At 33.2% G+C, this 20,376-nt stretch overlaps 2 pseudogenes; both read right to left on the bottom strand.

Annotated features, from left to right (window-relative positions):
* Positions 1 to 3,726: 3,726 nt before the first annotated feature.
* Positions 3,727 to 19,775, bottom strand: LOC120215653 (annotated as a pseudogene).
* LOC120215673 lies at positions 12,297 to 18,489 on the bottom strand (annotated as a pseudogene).
* Positions 19,776 to 20,376: the final 601 nt, after the last annotated feature.

The following is a 20,376-nucleotide window of genomic DNA, read 5'->3' as shown; positions in this document are numbered from 1 at the left end:
GATGGGAAAAACGTGTGAACGGAGATGAAGTATATAATAAGAAAGGGAAAAAACGGAAAAGAGAACTTGTTGAAAAGGAAGATGAGAAAGGAGAAGGGACACCGAAATGGAAAAAGGAAGAGGACAAAGGAGAAGGGACACTGAAGAGGGAAAAAAGAAAGAAAATAATGAGGGAACACCGCTAAAGAGGAGGACGAGAGCACAAATGAGGATAAGGCTAAGAGTTGAAAGCAACTGTGTTTTGAAAGTGTTTGCATGTATGATTGATATACAACTTAAAATGTGGAGTCCGTGAAAGTGCAATGTGAGGACGATATGTTTGGGTACGAGAGTTTCACGTACATAACTTGGGAAGATTTTGAAGTGGTTTTTACTGTGGATGAGATGACTAGTTCTACAATTAATATTTTCATTTATTTAAAGAAATTATATAGGTCTAATTTAAATGATTTCTTTATATTTTTTTGAAGGAAAAAGTGTTGGCATTGATGGGAAAAACGTGTGAACGGAGATGAAGTATATAATAAGAAAGGGAAAAACGGCAAAGAGAACTTGTTGAAAAGGAAGATGAGAAAGGAGAAGGGACACCGAAATGGAAAAAGGAAGAGGACAAAGGAGAAGGGACACTGAAGAGGGAAAAAGAAAGAAAAGAAGGAGGGAACACCGCTAAAGAGGAGGACGAGAGCACAAATGAGGACAAGGCTAAGAGTTGAAAGCAACTGTGTTTTGAAAGTGTTTGCATATATGATTGATATACAACTTAAAAATGTGGAGTCCGTGAAAGTGCAATGTGAGGACGATATGTTTGGGTACGAGAGTTTCACGTACATAACTTGGGAAGATTTTGAAGTGGTTTTTACTGTGGATGAGATCACCAGTTCTACGATTACTTGTTATATGATGTAAGTGCTTAATTTTAATTTTAGTAAAACACAATATATTTAATCATTTTAGTTTTTGTATGTTAATATATAGGTACTTGTTTGAGGAAATCAAGAATGGGCCAAAAAGAGATCATGGAATTTTCTTTGTGAGCACGTCTGTAATCTCGCCATCAAGACGTAAGGAAAAATTCAAAAATAGCGATGAAGCAATTCAAAGCGTTCTAGATCGATTGTCTCTAAGAAAGGACAATGACATCATCCTAGTGCAATATAATCCCGGGTTTTTTTTCATTTGATTATCAATATATTTTAGTAACTTAATTTGGTTTTTGGTTTTTATAGAAGACATTGGGTGTTGGAGATGATAGATATGAAAGCAACAAGTTGTTATTATCTTGATTCCTTGGGGCCCACCAATGTCCATCAGTAGTTGAAGCAGATTATTGATGCGTACGTAACATAAATTATCGAAACATTATAGTATATTCTTTGATATATTTCATCAATTTTTATAGGGCAATGAAAATGTACACTGCTCAAAGTGGATCTAACAAAAGGGTTAGCCTCAATTGGATCAATGTTTTGGCGAGGACTTTGATCGATCATTCCTTGTTTAAATTGAAGCTTTCATTTTGATTAATCGTTTATTGTAAACTGTTTGTAGTGTCCCCATCAGTCGGGAGGTACCGAGTGTGGATATTATGTTTGTAAGTTCATGAAAGTGATAGTCGAGAGCGGACTTGAAGTGTTGGTCAATAAGAATGTAAGCAAACTTTTCTGATACACATCTTTCATATCATAAATATACATTAGTCATACAACTATCATATAGACTTGAAGTAGGATGCTATTCTAAACAAATTAATGCAAGTACTTGTTAACAATATTGAAAACTGTGAATTCATTCCGTGATAATGTATATAATTTATATGGGAAGTTTTACTAATTAAATGTGTAAAATTTATTTTTACATATACTTCAAAGAATGCATATGTAAAATTGGCCATTTTAGTACTCTTTGATAGTTATATACTTCACTTTAAATAAGTATAAATTATATACTTATTTCATATTTTTACTTAGGTTGGCGATCGAAAGGAAGAATACACGGATGATGACATTGATGATCTTCGCAAAGAATGGGTATCTTATGTGGCAAACTTTATTATGCCGTGATATTTTGTATCCACATATGATTACAATATTTTTGATAACTTAATGTTAATATATTGTATGCAAATGGATTGCTTATATATAATATGATATATATATTTAGTATTAGGAGGCATTAAATGTGATTTAGTTTGATTATTTGTCAATCTACAATATATATATATATATAATTTACGATATACAATCACAAAACACGAATGTGTGTTATTTTTTTAATGGTGTGTGCTTCAATGACACGCAATGTAAGTCATACATGTGTGTCATAAATTTATGACACACAAATGTATGTCATCTTCATTTATGTAACACTCATAACCCGTATAATTATACCTATACATATTATAGATGTCACCTTAATTTTTAAAACTATTTCCATTTCAATATTGATTTAAAATTTATTTTCTTAAAATGGTAAATGATATTATAAAAATATCATATCATATGAAATATGTTTCATTATAACAAATTTAAGGAAAAAGAATCTGTATATTTATCCAATGCATAATCTATTTGCATCAGAATAAAATGTGCCGATTTAATTAACCGGTCACTATCACCCAATTGGAATCCTTTTTATTTGATGTCAAAAGTAACCCTGTAACAAAATCCATAGTGACTCTTTACTATTTCCAGTTTGGAATAGAAATCAGTTGCAATAATTACGAAAGCACTTTATGCTCAGCTTTTACTTGTTGACATGTCAAACATGTAGCAACAAACATAGTAATTTTTCTTTTCATACCACACCACCAAAATGACTCTATACATCTTGATACATTTTGTTCCCACTTGTATGCATAGTCAGTGGACAATAATATACATGAGAAAGAATATATTTCTTCAACTCGTCATTATGAGAAATACAAATTCTTCCTCGATAAAATAGACACCCATCAGAGTTGACTTCAAAGTCTTTAGTCTCATTTTTTTCCCACCAGTGAAATATTTTTTTAATCATCTCTCATTTTTTTCCCTTTTTCTTTTCTTTTCTTTTTCTATTTTTTTTCTTCTTTGTTTTCTTTTTCTTTTTATTCTTTCTTTTTTCTTTTTTCTTTTTTTTCTCTTTCTCTTTCTCTTTTTCTTCTTTCTTTTTGTTTTCTTCTTTTCTTCTTTTCTTTTTGTGTTTTTTATATTGTTTTAGCTCTTATGCCATATGCCAAGACAACATGACTAAGAAAATCAACTTCTGATAGCCAAAACTCACACTTTGATAATTTAGCATATAACTTTTTATCCTTAAGTATTTCAATTACAATACGAAGATAAGCATCATGCTCTATCTTTGTATTCAAGTATACCAAAATGTCATCAATACAGACCACCTCAAATTAATCCAAATAAAATTGAAACACTTGATTCATCAAGTCTATGAATGCTACCAGAGCATTTTTTTTTTCAAACCAAACGGCATTTCTATGAACTCGTAGTGTTTATACCGTGTTCTAAAAACTATCTTTGAAATATATTCCTCTTTAACCTTTAACTAGTGATATCCCATTCGAATATCAATTTTAGAGAACATTGCTGCTCCTTTTAAGCTGATCAAACAAGTCATCAATCCTCATAATAGGATATTTATTCTTGATAGTTACTTTGTTTAACTATCATAATCTATGCATAATCGCACAGATCCATTTTTTTCACAAACAACACCGGTTCACCCCAAGGTAAAATACTCGGTCTAAAGAATCCTCGATCTAGCAGTCTTGCAATTGGTTCTTTATTCTCTTATCTCAATTGCAACCATTCGATACGAACCCATAGATACAGAATCAATGCCTTGATAACTATAAATATTGAATTTCAACCTCTCAATCTAGAGGTAACCCAAATAATAAATCTACAAGACATATGGAAAATCCCGTGTTATGGAAATATCATATGATCTTAATTCAGATACTTGAGTATCTATCACCTTAACTAGAAAAGTTATGCATCCTTTTTACATCATCTTAATTGCAACCATTGCTGATATCACCTTAGTGATGATTTAACTTTTTCATTAATCATTAAAATTTTTAATTTCTTCGCATTTTTCTAAATTAATCGCTTCTTGCGACCATTAACTCAACCTTAGTGCAGTGTCAACCAACTCATGATCAAAATGATCTTAAACTCGTTAATGATAATCCCATAAGATTCACGAGTAATAAAAATCTTGAATCTTTATCGAACATTTACTATTTATCCGTCTAACACTTGTATCATGACCCATAGGTCTTTCACCATAATAACACTCTTTATCAAATTGAATTTAATATCTCTACTTTAGAATTCCTTATTTCATTCTTAAGGAAATTTGTATAACTTTTCTAGATCCATAGAAATTATTCCCGAACAATTGATACATTTTTCATCTCAAATGAAAGTCTCAATGGTCACATCGTTCAATAAGAAAACTTGACAATTTTGTAGCAATAACTTCGTAGTAGTTAATGTTAAAATCACACTAGTAAACAAATTTACTTTTTTCTTATCATTATGAACTTGACACTTTTCAAGTTCTTGAGAATCAATTTCAATCTATACCATAATTCATTGCAGCATGGAAGGTTAGACAATCCATTTTCGCATAGTTACCTTCACAAGGTAACTCTATCCAATTTTATGGATTTGATATTTATTATCAATCCAACTCATAACCATTTGATTCACTAATAACTCAACTTTCTTTAAACTTTTAGCGGACAACTTAATACCGCTTATTTATTTCTTCTTACTCAAATCAACAATGATTTAAACAATTTAGTGCTTAGCTTAAATATTTCTCACTTATTTAATCTTACCTGGAGAAACCTCAGAATCATTACTAGATTCATAAAATCTCCTCTGGATCTTCATCCGATTCAACTTTTCTTGTAATCCATTCAAACTTTTTAATGGATTCTTCCAATTCAGAAACTTCGTTGAAAGATGGGGCATTTTTTCACAATAAATGGAGGAAAGTCCCTTACAACATCAACCCTTCTAAGGTGTTTTACAAAAGTCATGTTTGGTCCTCTGGACCTTCTTTTCAAAATTTTCAGATTTATTACCTTTGTCTTTAATTCTAACATCTAAACATAGTCAAAATCATCATACTTTAGTAGAGAGTACCTTTACTCCCTATAAGCATCATCACAGTATATATACAATTATTAGTAACTTTTGACATCCTAGTGTCATGTATACACTTTTTAACTCAAAACAAACACGGTTTAGTCCTAGAATCGGCTAAACCTATAACTGTGATGCCAATAAATATAACACCCATAACCCGTATAATTATACCTATACAAATTATAGATGTCACCCGAATTTTCAAAATCATTTCCATTTCAATATTGATTTAAAATTTATTTTCTTAAAATGGTAAATGATATTATAAAAATATCATATCACATGAAATATGTTTCATTATAACAAATTTAAGGCAAAAGATTTTTTTTATGAATAGTGAACATTATCATAAACGGTGTACCGATGTACTACTACAGTAACGTGAACAGTGTACCGGTGCACAAAACTTCGAATTAAAATTGTGTATCGATGTACTGCTACATTGCATTGATGCACTGCTACAGTACTGCTATAGTATTTTCCGAAAAATACATAAAACTCATAAAAACTTAACCTTTCTTCACTATAAGGTTATTATTCTGTTTCCAAATTTGTTCAACAAAATAAATTTAACATTATTAATTACATGCCACTATCTAAGTCAAATTCTATCATAGGATGTCTTACTGATATTGAAATATACTCCTCGTTGCTTGATGTCACTTTGAACTCTTTATCCCACTAGTGTCTTTTTACCTATGCGTGAAAATCATCACACGCTAAGTATATACTTAGTGAGGCAATTTAAATAATAAACAGTGCAATACAATTCATGAATGAATTTCAATGTCAAATTCAAAATGCCATAAAATAATGTTACCAACGTATTCAATATTTTTCCATGATCAAAATAAGATAAAATCTCTTACCATTTATCCCATAAGCTCGTAAGCTTATTTTACCAAAATACTTACCATTTAATCCCATAAGCTCGTAAGCGTATTTTACCAAAATACTTACCATTTAATCCCATAAGCTAAAAACTTATTTTACCAATATGCTACCCATTTAATCCCATAAGCTCGTAAGTTTATTCTACCAAAATACTTACCATTTATTCCATATGCTCGTAAGCTTATTTGCATACTTACCATTTATTAAGCAATAAATCATAAACCATAAACAATAGCCCAATATAACACCTTGAGGACCCTGGGTATACGAGTCAAATATAAACACCGTAGTGTTATCCCGAGTATGACACATAAGGTCGTGTCCACCATCTGTATTAGGTATCCTTAGGTACAATCCTGAATATGACACATAAGGTCATGCCCACCATACACACTAGGTATCCTTTAGTGTATTCCCGAATATGCAGCCTGCTGCTGGACTCAATGGCATGCCAATTATACCATGTCCCTCATTGACTTACTTGGGCGTGCAGTCTATTTTATTTGATCCATCCATGGAAAAATATATTATCAATATTTAACATTAGGCATTTCATACCCGAAATAACATTCATGATCAATGCATTATAATTTCATACTGTGACATATCAATTTCATGTCAATTTATAAAAAAATGACATAATATCATGCTGATATAAATAAGGTAGACTTATCGCAAGTCTTCCTGATGATGTATAAAACATCCATGTATAATTTCATTCATGTATTGCACTCACCTTGACACTTTATAAATTCCAAAATATGTGCCTTACTATGTTCCACAAGAAACCCTTTTTATACTTGACTTGCTTTGGACACCGAGTAAATCACGATCTGTACAAAATATATATTTATATCTATATATATGTTAGTATTGTACTAACATAAATACATTTCCATAATCATACCTGAAACTATTTACCACCAAATACTTTAACACTTAATAATTCCATTTAAGATTGGAACCAACTTTTCCAATTTACACAAAATGGTCCTTCACCATTTTATCACTTAGATTCTTAATACCAATAATTCCAGCATTGGAATTATTACCATTCAAATGCTTTGACAAAAGTATAATTACATTTAAGTACCCCAATTATTCAAGTGTTGTACTTAAATCACCAAACTTTTCAAACTTCCAAAATAGTTATATTTCACATCTAAACACTCATTTAAATTACAATACATCATTTTCCAGTGTAGTACATCAACTACTAAACAATTATACAACCATTTACAACTTTTCCAAACTTGTCGAATTGGTCCCCCAACTTTTCAAAAATTAAAAAATAGTCCTCAAATTTTATAAAGCTTGTTGAACACTTATTTCATCATTTCCAACCCATATATAATTTTTCCATAATTTTTCTCACTCAAACAATCCATGGCTAAAACTTAAAGAACAAGTTTTAGAAAAATTAAACATGTTCTAATCATCATACATGCTTGAATATGAATCTACTACCTCAAAAACATCAAGATTCATCATCAAATTCACGATCCCTTAAATAAACACAAACTGTAGAATTTGGGATCTTTGAACACCCACAAGATTATTATGTAATATTGATACCAAATGATAGTGTTTTTCGCATATAACAATTTCTATTTTACGAAAACTTAAAACCCAAATGAATTTGCTTAAAAATTGAATTGAAACTTACTCTCACCTTTGGAGAAACCCATGCAGCTTGGAGAAGAAGATGAGAAATTTGGATGAAATGTTGGGTGCATTTCATCTTAGTTTACATTATATTTCACTTAAATGAATAAAATTTTCATTTAATTGGGATAATACCAAATCACCCTTAATGAATCTTCCTATTCACCATAAAACCATGAGAACTCATCCTTATCATCTTTCAAAGTCAAAGATGAATTTATTTGACTTTGATTTCCGAAATTTCACATGAACTTTTCAAAAATTGCGTTTTAGTCACTAAATTCCACTGTTTCGGTTAAATCTGAAAAATTGCACATTTCCAAACCAAATTTCTCTGATCTAAAATATTAAAATAATATTCTCAACCATTTTATAAAATCCTTCAATTTTTTTTAAAATTCCAATTCGATCTGAATTTTCGATTCCTTACCGACTTTAACCCTTTCTAATTTTTCTTTACTAAAATTTCAAATCCAAAAATATGATTTCTATAAAACTCCACTCTCAAGAGTAAACTATCTATTTGTGGAATAAAATTATTTTTAGGAAATTTATAACTTTTTTCCTCAAACTTTTCCCAATTTTCTTCTTTGACCATCAAACTTTCAAAATTTTCATTTTGGTCATTATCTAAATTTTTTGGGTATTACAATTTATGACGGGGGCTTCAATGACACGCAATGTAATTCATACATGCGTGTCATAAATTTATGACACACAAATGTTTGTCATCTTCATTTATGATGGGGGCTTCAATTACGTGCAATGTGCGTCATAAATATGTCTTAAATGTGTGTCTTAAATGTGTGTCATAAATGCGCGTCATAGATTTATGACACACAATTGTGTGTCATCTGAGATTTATGACGGTGACTTCAATGACGCGCATTTGTGTGTCATCTGCACCCATAGATGACACGCAATGAGTGTCATTAAAGGGGGTTTCCCAGTATTGTATTTTGATATTTTAAAATAAATAAATAAATATCCTACTAAAAAACCTAAAAATCGAGTATGCTAAAATTAATCAAGATTAAAGGGAAATGAAATGTTCTTTTATTTAAACTTATTAAGATAATTCATCTAATTTTTATTAAGGATTTGGTCTTGATATTTTTAAATAATTGAACATCCCTTATCTTTTCTAATAAAATATAATTTGGATAAATTGGCTTAATTTCTTATTTTGGTCTAATCAAATTGTTTAATCTTGAATTATTGGGAGAAATTATTATATTCCTTTTATTTCAGTTGGAAATAGAAATATTCATCCTAAAGTATTTTAGGGATTATTTTCTCTTCGATTGGAAATATTGGAACATTTTATATTTCTCCTTAGAATTTTTCATTCAATAAAAATTTCATGGTTGAATTTGGAATAATGGGATCGTAACTTAAATTTGTATTCGAATTCTTAGATTTCCATTATTAGAGACAATTTATAATCGGTGGGGTACCAATTTTGGGTGTTGTCGGGGTGCTTATCCTTCCCCACACGTAATCGATCCCCGAACTCCTTTTTTATTACAAAAAAGAATGAATATTTGGTTACACATAGATTAATGCATCTTTTAAAACAATTTTTTCTTAAAAAATCTTTTAAAAGGAAATTTTAGGTATTCGAACTTATCATATTTCAAAACCTTTTCAAAGAAAACCCCTAAGTCGTATTAAGGTTTTCCCCGCCCGGGCGAAAACGGTGTCAAAAATATCATCTGACTGATGTAGGCTATTTGGGCAAGGTGGTATCGATACTTTTGGCTGAGTATTGATACTCTGACACTGGGGTATCGAACTGGATTGAGTATTGATGCCAAATTTAGGTTCGATGTTTCTAAAAAATAACCTCAGTATCGACACCAACCTTTTTGTCTCGATACCCCCATCTTGGTATCAATACTCTATGTGAGTATGAATACCAAATTCGTATATTGGAATACTAGTCTCAATACCTTCTTGGTCAGTATCAAAATCGTAGCCCTAGTATCGATAATCCTTTGATGAATATCGATACTACCCTTTGAAAATTGCCTAGTTTATGCCTGAGTGATGAACGTTATCGATACTCTTCTTGCAGTATTGATACCCTTAATACGAAGTGTCCTATTTTGGAACAAAAAATCCTATCTTTCTACCCCAAAAGACTTAGTGAGGTCCCCAACTGATGTTTAAGTGTTTTATCAGATTTTAGGGGTCATAAAGAGGTCTTAAAACATGCTATAACACCCAAATTATGAATCCACCATGAAAATATTTCAAGCTTATGCAACCTACCAAATCTCATCTAAATGATCCACACATGGTATAATTGAGTTACAAGTGAGTTACCTAATGTTTTAAACTGCTGAAAGCTCCCAAAAACCCAACCAAGAGTGAGTTTCTCATTCCCTTTGCTTTGGAGCTTTCACCAACCTCTCTCATTAGACAATAAGAACAAGATATGATTACTAAATGAATTTAGGGGTTATGAAGGGTTTAGGAACACTTCCTAAGACTATAAATCACTAAAAATGGACTGAATCTTCCAAGCACCTTAAACCTCCTATAAAACCATTTTCTAAAACCATGGCCAAACTTTATTTTATGGTCTCAAAAGGAAGCTCTAGAGATGGTGATTTTGATTCTTACCATTAAGTTACTAAACTAGGGTCTGAATGCAATAAAGCTTCTACCATTGATGGCTCAAGGTTTAGAGGAAAATGAAGAAGAAGAAGAATAACTAGAAACAAAAAAAAGTTTGAAGAAAAAGATAAGGGTGCCAGACGTGAGATCACCAATCTTAATTGGGTTTCAACCTTTATTTTGAATAATGGTAAAATTGCTTCCTTGGCCATCTTAATTTTGGTTGCAAACCAAAAATATCCTTTTTTATCCATTATTGGGCTCAACCTAAGCCCAAATTCACTAAATATTGGGTCAAATCTTTTTTTATAAACTAGGAAATTAATTCAAGGCCCAAATCGAGTTAGCCCAAAACTCCTAACTTAGAATTCGGGGCGTTACAACTTTGCCCTCCTAAATAAAACTTCATCCTCGAAATTTATATAGATATAATAGGTGAGGATACTGAAGCTGCATGTCCTCCTTGATTTCCAAAGTTGTTTTCTCGATGCCATGGTTCCTCCATAGCACCTTTACCAAATGAATCATCATGTTCCTTAACTCCTTCACTTGACTTGCCAAGATTCTGATTGATTATTCTGTATAGATCTTATATGGGTTGTCCTCAATATTCTCCAAGAGTATGACGTACGAAGGATCAAATTGGTATCTCCTGAGCATGGATACACGACACATATTATGGATACACTCTAACTTTGATGGTAAGGCTAAATACGCAAGTCAATGGCCCGACTCTCTCAAGTACCTCATATGGTCCTATAAAGTGAGGAGTCAACTTTCACTTGCACCCAAAGTGAAATAGTTTCTTCTGAGGGGAAACCTTGTGGAACACCTTGTCCCTAATTAAGAACTCGATATCCTTACGCTTCAAATCCGCGTAAGTTCTTTATTTGTTTGAAGCTTACTTTAGCTAGCTCTAAATTAACTGAACTTTCTCCTTTGAGTCCATGATAAAGTGTAGGCCTACTTTTTAACCTCATTGATTTTTGTCAAACAAAGCAGAGTTTTACACTTACCCCCATACAGGGCCTCATACGGAGCCATCTGAATTCTCGACTGAGAACTGTTGTTGTAGGCAAACTCCACTAACAGTAAGTGGTCCTCCTAACTACTCTCTAGATTAATGATAGTACACTTGAGCATGTTCTCAAGAATCTGAATAACTTGCTTTGATTGGTCATCTGTCTGAGGATGAAAATTTGTGCTAAAGTGTAGTTTGGTGCGTAAGGAATCATAAAGAGTTTTCTAAAAGCGGGAAGTAAATCGAGGGTCTCTATCTAAAATGATTGAAGTCAGTACGACGTGTAACTTCACTATCTCACGGATGTACAACTGAGTTAACCTCTCTAAGGTAAAGTTCATCCTAACTAAAAGGAAGTGAGCTGATTTGGTTAGACGATCTAATATGACACAAATTATGTTATGTCTTTGTCTGGTGATTGGTAACCTGTTCACAAAGTCCATGGTTACCATTTCCCATTTCCAATAAGGAATCTGAATGGACTGAAGCAGACTTAATGGAACTTAGTGTTCCGCTTTAACCTACTGACATACTAGGCATCTAACGACAAACTTTGACAGTTCCATTTTCATGCCTTGCCAATAAAACAATTGATGAAGCTCTTGGTACATCTTATTAATGCTTGGGTGTACTGATAATGGGCTACAATGTTCCTCATAGAGGATCCTATCGTGCAATTGGGCATCTGTGGGTATGCACAATCAACCCCTGAAGTACAACACATTTCTATCACGAAGCTCGAAACCTAGAGTCTCACCATGACGAACTTGCTCAAATCGAGTCATCAACCAGTCGTCTAAACTATGCAACCTTTTGGTTTCACCTACCAAATCTATCTCCTCTCGTAACACAGCTAATAACCCACCATTACTGGATAAACTCAACCACGCTAGAAGAGCTCACAATTTTGTCATCGACTTTCTGCTCAAGGTGTTTTCCATAACATTAGCCTTTCTTGGGTGGTAATCTATCACGCAGTCATAATCCTTAAGTAACTTAACCCATTTTCACTGTATGAGTTTTAGCTCTTTTTGAGTCAGAAGATACTTAAGGATTTTATGATTAGTGAAGATGTAACACTTTTCTCCAAAGAGGTAGTGTCGCTAAATTGTCAAGGAGAACACCACTGATGTTAAATCAAGGTCATGGGTAGGATAATTACGATAATGAGGCTTAAGTTTATAGGACACGTAGGCTACAACCTTACCCTTCTACATTAGAACACATCCTAAACCATTCAACTAGGCACCAGTGAAAAATATAAAGTCCTTACCCTACTCTAATTGGGTCAACACTAAGGCTTGGAAATAATGAATGAAGTATTCTACAAGCCATAGAAAAATTTGGGGACCATTTTGTAATTTTTGTAGAGCTATGGATCAATTTGACAATTTTAGAAAATTAATGGCTTATTGTGTAAGTGTTATATATAATTGATGTACTATGTTGGAAATTGTTGTTTGGGAATTAAAACGAGTGTTTAAAGATGAAATTTGATTATTTTGGGAAGTTTAGAAAGTTTGGTCATTGTAATGAAAATTTTGAGTTGTTTGGGAGTGGTTATTGTAATTATGCTTTTGTAAAAGCATTTGAATGGTAATAATTTCAATGCTGAAATTTTTTGTATTAAGAATTTAAGTGATAAAATAGTAGAGGACCATTTTGTGTAAATTGGAAAAGTCGGTTCCAATATTAAAATGAATTAATAAGTGTTAAAGTATATTGATAGAAAATGAGTTCCAAGTATATTGTGGAGTTGTTATGGGATATGTTTATGTTAGTACAATACTAACATATGTATCATTATAAATTTGTGATTTATACAGATCATGATTGATTTGCGATTGAAGCAAGTCAAGTATAAAAAGGGTTTATTGTGGACAATAGTGAGGCACATATTTTGAAAGATATAAAGTGTCAAGGTGAGTGCAATACATGCATGAAACTATACATGGATGTTTTATACATCATCAGGAAGACTTGCAATAAGTCGACCTTGTTTATATCAGCATGATATTATATCATATTTTTTATAAATTAACATGACATTGATATGTCAGAGTATGAAATTATAATACATTGATTTTTAGAAAATGTGATATTTTACCATGAATGTTATTTTGGGTATGAACTACCCATTGTTAAATTATGATAATATACTTTGTCATGGATAGAGATCATATAAAATTGACTATATGCCCAAGTTTGTTATTGAGGATCAGTGGTATTAATGGCATGCCATAGAGTCTAGCAGCTGCTATTAGGTAGCACTAGAGTGTCTAGAGAAGGCACATAGTGCAGGCCTCAAAGTGTCTACTGAAGACACGGTATAAAACACTACGGTGTACTAGGTGGGTAAAGTCCGACCTCATCACTACGGTGCATTATTAGGTGAGCAAAGCTCGACCTCAGCATTTCGGTGCAACATTTGACTCCTTTACCGGGTTCCTCATACAATTATACTTTGGGGTATGGTTTATTGGTTAATAAATGATAAACTGGAAGATAAGCTTACGAGCTTATGGAATAATGGTAAGTGTATCGGTAAAATAAGCTTACGAGCTTATGGGATAAATGGTAAGAGATTTTATCTTATTTTGATCATGGAAAAATATTGGATATGTTGGTAACATGATTTTATGGCAATTTGAATTTGACATTGAAATTCATGCATGAATTGTATTGCACTGTTTATTGTTTTAATTGCCTCACTAAGTTTATACTTAACGTGTGATGATTTTCACGCGTAGGTAAAAAGCCAGTAGTGGAATAAAGAGTTCAAACTGACATCAAGCATCGAGGAGTATATTTCAATATCAGTAAGACATCCTATGATGGAATTTGACTTAGATAGTGGCATGTAATTAATAATGTTCAATTTGTTTTGTTGAATAAATTTGGAAACAAAATGGTAACCTTATAGTGAAGAAAGGTTAAGTTTTTATGAGTTTTATGTATTTTTTCGGAAATTACTGTAGCAGTTACTATAGCATAGCAGTGCATCGATACACAATTTTAATTTGATGTTTTTGTGTATCAGTACACTATTCACGTCACTGTAACAATCCATCAGTACATTGTTAACTGTTCACGGTACTGTTCACTATTCACAAAAAAAATCTTTTGTTTTAAATTTGTTATAATGAAACATAATTCATATGATATGATATTTTATAATATCATTTACCATTTTAAGAAAATAAATTTTATATCACTCTTGAATTGGAAAATGGTTTTTGAAACATGGGTTACTGCCTCACTAAGTATTGCTTAGCGCGTGATGATTTTCATTCTTAAGTTCGGATAGAGAAAGGAACGTGAAGTGAGGAGCCTCTTGAGCATCTTTTCAGAAAATCATACCTAATATCAATATCAGTAAGACATCTCTTTGAATTATTAGTGGCATGTATATTATTTCAGTATGTTGCTTTATCAGATTTGTTTTTAAATGGTATATAATAGTAAATTAGGGTCATCTTATTTTAGCTACATTTAAGTATATCTAAAAGGATGAATGAATAATATATATATATATATATTAAATGATTTTTAAGTTAAGTAGTGTTTAAGTAATTTTATATAATTTGTTAAACAACATCGAACTGCCTATTGCTACATAAAACCGGATATGTTTTGAATGATAAACATTTATTTTATGATTTTTCGTGATTAAATAAATAACTTTAAAGTTGAAAAAGGGAATGTTTTAAATGAAACAAAAATTTGAAGGCTTTTATATAGTAATGTCTGAAATGTTAAGGTAACATCTTTAACTCTTATTTCAAGATGTGTACAAGTTATGGGTGTTACAATAGTGTTTCTTTAGCTTAAATTGTAAGCACCTACTCTTTAGAGGTTTTCTTGTTTACATTTCTTTATATCATTTTGTAAAAGGGGTCTTGATTCTACCTTAGCCATTGAAAAGATAGAGATTTGTAAATGTGACTCTTGAGCTTAGAAAAAGAAAGAACATCTTTAGTGAATTTGTTAGAAAATCCTAAGTGTGGAACTAAGTTAATGGTTGTAGACTTGGTTTAAAAGTCGAACCATAATAAATCGTTGTGCATATTTCCTATCCTTTCTCTCCATATCCCTAAAAATTTTATTTGGCCAATTCACACCCTCTTAGCAACTTATTTGATTGATTGATAGAGCAACGAAAATCCTGACAAAAAGGTATAATAAAAATTTATTCAAAAATAGGAAATGTGTATGACATGTGTTTTTAACACATATTTACATGAGTACAAGACGTACCGAACAACAATAACAATATGCATGTATAAACTTTATTTTAAATCACTAAATAAGTACATGTTTAAAAAAATATATTTAGACACTTGAAGGGACGGAGTCAAGATTAGATATTGGTAGAGGCTGGAATATCGAATTTTTTAAGAAAAATACAATGGCTTATTGAGTATTTAAACTTGAAATTCAGTGTCTAATATGTCTAATATTTAAACTTACAGTAACCTATTGTTATTATTCCAAAAAATTGAGAACATTGTATTAACCATCTTTAACTCAACCCCTACTTGATTAAATATTTAGTAAATTCTTGTATTTTTTTAAATTCAAATACTTATTTTTAAATGAACTAAAATATTAATCTACTGAACATAAAAAAATTTACAGGAGTTCTACCCCTAGACACTTGAAAAAATATCTAAACAATATAAAATTTAAGAATTTCATGACAAATCAAGTTGATATTGAGTTTTCAAATGCATGTCCTAAACTTGATCAGACCTATATCGATACAATAGTCAAAAACAATTTTAGATATTGAGATCTCAATATTTCAAAAGGCCAAAACACACAGAGTCAAAGCTTGAGTCTAATTAAGTTTAGGATTTACTTTTTAACCGCTCAAACTTAACAACTTTGATAATGAGATTCTCAATTCTCATATCATTTATAAATTACTTTTTTCAAATGTTTAAATATATATTTTAAACATATACTTACGCAATAATTAAATATAAGACTAATACATGTACATCTATTATTTTTCAGCTCGTGCTCATATAAATATATGGTTTTGACACATACCAAGTACATTTTTTTGAACAAAATACATAATTTTCTTAAATATTTTGACCCTTATTTTTGTTTCTTCTGTTTTGGCCCAATTTTCTCACAACAGTAATGCCACATGGGTGAAGATACTTTTGATAGGAAGCGCCTTCGAAAGCGTGTCTGACGTGAAGCACTTCTATTATTAAACTAAAAAATATGTGGCACAAAAAAAGTATCAATTGGGAAATAACCTAAAAAAGTGTATTATTTTGGATACGAAATTTTTTAAGATGATATTTGGATCAAAAGACAGTAAAAAGAAGGGGGTTAAAATTGAATTATTAAAAATGTACTTTGATCATACAAGCTTACAATTTTATTATTTTAAGGGATTAAATTGAGGTATTATCACATTTGGAAGGTCAAAAGTAGCTGCATTCCAATCGCCTTTTCACTGGACATCACAAATATATTTAAATCGAATTCGAATAACTTGTTCGTCTTAATACAACAGTCATAAATTAGTTGGGGCATGTAATAATTCGAAGTTGGCAGCTACAAACCAAAAAAGAAACTTGAATTCTGGAAAGAAATTAAGGCTTCTAACATGAAATTTATGGGGTAAGAACTGAATCCAATTCCATACATATGTTTATCAGAATGGCCTTGGCGGCTTCTCCAACACAGCGGAAAAGAACACCTCTCCATCATCTTTATCTCGTTTCGGAACCACAACCCATTTATGTTTCCTATACCTTAGCACATTGAATGCCACCATGTAATCCTCCAATTATTGTTTCAAACAGAAGAAACTGTTTATCCAAAGTAGTCCCCCTGGTCTCAAAACCCTGTCACAATCAAACAACATGAAGTCCAAAAGCACCAAATCGATCCAACCATCCAGAAACCTCGTCGTGTGTATCAAATCCAGGGTGTTGTCGAAGAACGGAAGCCGCTGGTTTACTGTCAAATAAAGAGGGACCAATCCTCAAAGAGCTATCATCTCGTTGAACTTGCCCCGAGGTTGATGGTTGCTGAAACGATCGTCACATTGAACTCCCTCATCCTTGCTGCAAATGTCCCGGTTCCTACGCTGAAATCTAATCCATTTCTGATCTCCCCGGGCTTGATTTCCAGCACTTCGGGTATTAAGAAATCTGCTGTTGTGTTTGTTTCAGGGTCTAATTAGACCGTTTGGATCCATCTTGGCATTTCGCGTTGTAACAGATTGAAACAATCTGCGCATTTGAAGAACCCTTTGCGGGTGGCATTGCTTGCAAGGCAAGTGAAGTTCTTGCATCTGTATCCACTCCATCGAACATTTCGATCATCGGGCAGCTTCCATATGGACTTGTTGATGGGGAACGTCTGAGTGTATAGCCTCGGAGCTCTCACGAGGCACAGCCTTCTCGGTAATGGATCGCAGCCGTGAACCATTAGTTTCTGAGCTAGTTTCCAATCGTCGTTGCAGATTTCACCAACGTCGAAATCCATGTACTCTTCGAGCTACTCCTTCACTGCGAAACAAGCGTGACCAATGCTCGTGAATGTGCCATTAGCTCCCATGAAGTTCTGTTTCCCTAATCTGTTCGGCTTGACCTGAACATACTTTCGGATCTCTTCGATAAAGAAGTAATCAGCAGGCCCATCGGATTGATGAATCGGTTTCAATAGAGGATGGTTGACGGTCGTGTTCTCATTTTCCCGCACCGGTTCCTGCATCAACTCGATTAAACCAAGAATATCAGCTAGGAAACGACCATGTTTAAGCAATATTTCCGACGACGATGACTCCTTCGACATACCTTTCCTCAACTCATCCATTTCTTGTCGGATTTTCTGAATGACAACCTCAAAATTCGCACTCACTCCGCCTCCGTTTCTACTGGGATTGGAAGGGTTCACATTGCAGAAGAAATCAGTAACCAGGATAGATATAATGGAATAAGATCTAGACAAGGTAGATACAGAAACGAGAACAACACAGGCACCCAATATAAAAATAATCCTATGAACACTTTTCCATGTCCCCATCTTCGCTAAGCCATATTCTTTAGCCATCTTTATCTTATCGAGAATGAGAAGTAACCTCTCCAACAGGCAATTCATTCTAACAAATAAAAGACTATCTATTGAGTTAACTCGGAAAAGAGTTGCTTAATGTACAATACAAGTAAATCTTAATAAACAAAGTAGAAGATGAATTTTAGCAAAGGTCGTATATTTTAACAATAAACATATGTTGAAGCAAGAGGAAGATGGGAAGATTTTAAGCATAGGGCACACGGGTGCTTTGAAGAAAGCATTGTGATGGCCAAGTCAACGCTTCTTTACGAATCACATGTCAATCAAAGCATCAATCCCCAGAGTTGTCTTCCTAAACAAGTTAGGTTACCTTCAAAATACTTTGGGATTTGAGAGAGCTTCAATCACGTTCTCATTAAGAAAAAGAATACATATTCTTTACACAACTTGAGTTTCTGCATATGCTGCAAAGCAACAGAAGCTTCTCTGCTCTGTATCGTACTTTAGTTTAGCATAATTGGGAAAAACAAGTGATTTCTTTCTTTCTTTCTTTCAGTCCATTAGTTCTTGTCAAATCTCAACTGCTTGATAAAGAATTTGAACCAAAGCAATATAGCAGTCAAATCAGTGTCTCGTTGAAATAAACAACAGAAAACAAGTGAAAAATCGGTGCAATTATGCATATACAAATGCCTTCTTTGATCGAAACCCACAAGAAATGAACCACCAAAAGAAGTCACCTCCGACTCCTTCGATCCGCGGCGTACTGAGACAAAGGAACAACTTTAGACAAAGGCGTAGACAGCGGAGTAGGGAGCGGCGAGTTCCGACAAACGGGACAAGAACCGTTGAGTTTCAACCAAGCGTCAAGGCAAGGAGCATGAAAATAATGCCTGCACTCGGGCATCATCCTCATCGTCTCCGAATATTTGTACTCGCACAAACAAATCGTACACGTTGCGTTAGCGTTTCCGGATCCGCGATGGAAGATTGATCTTTACTGAACTGGAACTTAGGGTAAGACTTTATAACGGCCTGGTCGAGTCCCACGACGTAGTTGTCGTTGTCGTCGTCTTCGGCGATGAAAATGATCCTGGGGAGAGGGTGATTCCATCAGGGTTGGCAGCGGCGGTGGTGTTGGGAGAGAAGGCGCGTGGGGAGGAAGAAGAAGAGCGGCAGCAGGTGTAGGAGGCGAGGAGGATGGTGGAGAGGAGGACAACGAAACCGTGGGCCATAGCGATGGAATAGCCGAGACCTAAGATAGTTAGGGTAAGGGGTGGACATTGAAGAAGGAGATGATGATCCATTTGGTGAAGGGAAAGAGAAGAAGAAAGGAGAGTAGGGCTGCTGCTGCTGCATTTAATACTGTGTTTGGAAACAGCGGGTTCGCAATTATTGTTGTGCTTTGCATTTTTCGTCTTGGATCTTTTGTTGGTTCAATGAGTTGAAATACCATGAAGTTTAAAGGCGTATATTGAAATTTAAACGGTACCAACTCAGTTAAGAGGTGTAATTTTTTTCAATGTTATTAAAATCGGACCGGATCGGCCGGTTCGATCGGTTGAACCGTGAACCGGTGGCCTGTCCAGTCCGGTTAATTTCCAAAACCGGTTTAGTACAGAACCGGTAAAGAACCGGAAGAACCGGCGGAAAAATCGGGGAGAACCGGCTGAAAATCGGCAAAATCGGTTTGAACCGCCGGTTCACTTTTTTTCTTTAAAAAAAATTAAACCAAACAACGTCGTTTGTTCAACGAGCCGAGTCAAATTCGAGTATTGCTGAGCTCGACTCGAACTCGAAAACTTTAAAAGTAAGCTCAACTCGACTCAAAAACTAACGAGCTAAAAATTTTCAACTCGAAATATAATATTAAAACTTGAAATCCAAAAGGCTCGAACTCAAAAAAAATTTAGAAGTTCGATTGAAGCCTAAAATTTGAGCTCAATTGAAGTGAAAGAATAGTTCGCTTTG

This window comes from Hibiscus syriacus, unplaced genomic scaffold, assembly GCF_006381635.1.
Source record: "Hibiscus syriacus cultivar Baekdansim isolate YM2019G1 unplaced genomic scaffold, ASM638163v2 tig00110151_pilon, whole genome shotgun sequence".
In the NCBI taxonomy this organism is placed as follows: Eukaryota; Viridiplantae; Streptophyta; class Magnoliopsida; order Malvales; family Malvaceae; genus Hibiscus; species Hibiscus syriacus.
Note: the sequence above shows the minus strand (reverse complement) of the source record. Positions and strands in the feature narration are given on the sequence as shown.